Source organism: Triticum aestivum, chromosome 2A (assembly GCF_018294505.1).
Source record: "Triticum aestivum cultivar Chinese Spring chromosome 2A, IWGSC CS RefSeq v2.1, whole genome shotgun sequence".
Taxonomy (NCBI): domain Eukaryota; kingdom Viridiplantae; phylum Streptophyta; class Magnoliopsida; order Poales; family Poaceae; genus Triticum; species Triticum aestivum.
This window is the reverse complement of record NC_057797.1, coordinates 197830110-197833593: the sequence shown is the minus strand read 5'-3', so window position 1 is coordinate 197833593 and position 3484 is coordinate 197830110.

The window sequence follows — 3484 nt, the reverse complement described above, 5'->3', positions numbered from 1 at the left end:
GTAGGGGTCCGGATCGAAACTTGGGGGCTGCGACCCATTCAGGGTCGCACGGCTGGGTGATGTAAAACCACACCGATTGCCACCCCTTTAGGGACTCCACGAAGGAGCCCCGAGCCATAGGACGTTGGGCATCTTGCCCACCATGGCGCCTCCGCACTCCGCCTAGGTGCCGCGCACCACCTTCGGCTTGACATTGAAAGTCTTGAGCCATAGGCCGAAATGGGGGCGGATGCGGAAGAAAGCCTCGCACACGACGATAAACGCCGAGATGTTGAGGACAAAGTTTGGGGCCAGATCGTGGAAATCCAGGCCATAGTAGAACATGAGCCCCCGAACAAATGGATGGAGAGGGAAGCCCAGTCCGCAGAGGAAATGGGGGATGAACACCACCCTCTCATGGGGCCTAGGGGTGGGGATGAGCTGCCCCTCTTCGGGAAGCCGGTGCGCAATGTCGTTAGACAAGTATCCGACCTTCCTCAGTTTTTGGATGTGTCCCTCCATGACGGAGGAGACCATCCACTTGCCTCCCACTCCGGACATGGCTGGAGAAGGTTGAGGTGGGGTGTGCAGACTTGGGCGCTGGAGCTCGAGTGCATGGAAATGGATAGGCAAAGGAGGAAGAAGGCGTGGATGAAAAGGTGGATCCTTATCACCTTATATGGGTGGACGCTACTATGCGTCCCCACCAGCCTGGTAAAACTCGCTTATCTCCCAAGCGCCGTAATCAATGGCATAGTTGGGTTACCCACACCCATATTGATGAGAATCCTGGAATAAGGGGACACGATCTCTGCTTTGACAAGGCGTGCCAAGGAAACCACCTCGCTAAATGCGCTGAGGTGAGACAGTAAAACGATTCGAATAAAGACTTGGCCATGGTGTGATGTCACGCTACGGAATACATTAGTAGATTAGATTTGTGTAAATATTATTCTCTCTATGGCAATATGTGGAAACTTATTTTGCAGAGCCGGACACTCCCTTTGTGTTCAAAATCTTCTATGAAGTACTTGGAGGAGGAACCCGCCTTGCAATGCCGAAGACAATCTGCACGCCGGACTCGTCGTCATTGAAGCCTGGTTCAGGGGCTACTGAGGGACTCCTGGATTAGGGGGTGTCCGGATAGCTAGACTATACCTTCGGCCGGACTCCTGGAGTATGAAGATACAAAATTGAAGACTTCGCCCCGTGTCCGGAAGGGACTTTCCTTGGCGTGGAAGGCAAGCTTGGCGATACGAATATGTAGATCTCCTACCATTGTAACCGACTCTGTGTAACCCTAGCCCTCTCCGGTGTCTACATAAACCGGAGGGTTTTAGTCCGTAGGACGAACAACAATCATACCATAGGCTAGCTTCTAGGGTTTAGCCTCCTTGATCTCATGGTAGATCTTCTCTTGTACTACCCATATCATCAATATTAATCAAGCAGGACGTAGGGTTTTACCTCCATCAAGACAGCCCGAACCTGGGTAAAACATTGTGTCCCCTGCCTCCTGTTACCATCCGCCTAGACACACAGTTCGGGACCCCCTACCCGAGATCCGCCGGTTTTGACACCGACAGGCACGGTGACGAAGGCCGCCCCGGGTCTTTTTGGCCTCCTTTTTGGTCTTCCTCTCCGGCACCTTGTAAGGCACCAGGTCCAGCATCTTCGTCAGAAGTGGGCCGGTCGGTTCTTCGGGCAGCGGGGCCGGGCATTGGATCCGCCCCGCCTTCTTCGTCCAGCCCTAGGAGAGTTGTGTAAAACACATTAAGCATTTCCCTTGAGTTATGTGAATAAAACATATGGTAACTTACCGAGCTTGCAGAGCGGGACAGTTGGTACCCGCGGTCCTCGGCCGAGTCTGGCCATGATTTTTTGGGCTTAAAAAGCACCTTCCAGATGTCTTTGTGCAAGGAGCCAAAGAGCTCTCGCAGGGTCTGGTGCTTGGCCGGATCAAATTCCCATAGATTGCAAGTCCGATGTTGACAAGGTAGGATCCGACGGACTAACATCACCTGGACTACATTGACAAGTTCGATATTCTTGTCTTCCATATCCTTGACGCGCGTCTGGAGCGCCAATAGTTCGTCGGACGAAGACTAGTCCAGGCCCTTCTTGAGCCAGGACGTGAGCCGCAGAGGGGCTCCGGATCGATACTCAGGAGCAGCGGCCCACTCCGTGCCACGCGGGTCAGTGATGTAAAACCACTCCTGTTGCCACTCCCTGATGGAATCATTGAAGGTACCTATTGGCCATGTGACGTTGGGCATATTGCTCACCATAGCGCCCCCGCACTCAGTGTGCTCACCGCCCACTACCTTGGGTTTCACATTAAAAATCTTCAGCCAAAAGCCGAAGTGTGGCGGGATGTGGAGAGAAGCCTCGCACACGACAATGAATGTCGATATGTTGAGGAAGGACTTGGGGGATAGATCATGAAAATCAATCTCGTAATAATACATGATGTCGCGAACAAATGGGTGGAGGGGAAACCCTAGCCCGCGGATAAAATGAGGGAGGAATACGACCCTTTCGTGGGGTTCGGGGGTAGGGACGATCTCTCCCGCCGTCGGGGTATGGTGGCCGATTTTCTAGGCTAGATACCCGGCCTCCCGAAGTTTCTTGATGTCCTTCTTCTGGATGGTAGAGGCCATCCACTTGCCTCCCGCTCCGGACATATTTGGAGTGGTTCTTTAGAGAAAATGCGAACTTGGGCGCTGGAGCTCGAGTATGTGAGAATGGATGGGCAGGAGAGAAGAAGGCGTGGGTAAAAAGGTGGAACCCTTATCCCATTATAAGGGCGGAAGAAACTATGCGCCTCCCCACCTGCCTAGTAAATTAGCTTATCCCCAAGCGCCGTGATTAATGGCACGGTTGGTTTACCCACACCCGTATTAATGAGAATCCCATGATAGGGGGACACGATCTCTACTTCGACAAGACGTGCCAAGAAAACCTCCTCGCAATATGTGCAGTAGCTGGTTGAGAAAAACGGTTCGGATAATAACCGGGGCCATGGCGTGATGTCACGTTATGAAAAGTTGCCGGCAGATTAGATTTGTTGAAATATTATACTCTCTACGGTGATATGTGGAGTTTGTTTTGCATAGCCGGACACTATCCTTGTGTTCAAAATCTTCTATGGAGTATTTGGATGAGGAACCCACCTTGCAATGCCGAAGACAATCTGTGTAATGCACTCATCGTCATTCAAGCCTGGTTCAGGGGCGACTGAGGGAGTCCTGGATTAGGGGGTCCTCGGACAGCCAGACTATATCCTCTAGCCGGACTGTTGGACTATGAAGACACAAGATTGAAGACTTCGTCCCATGTCTGGATGGGACTCTCCTTTGCGTGGAAGGAAGCTTGGCAATTCGTATATGTAGATCTCCTCCCTTGTAACCGACTCTATGTAACCCTAGCCCCTCCGGTGTCTATATAAACCGGAGGGTTTTAGTCCGTAGGACAACAACAATCATACCATAGGCTAGCTTCTAGG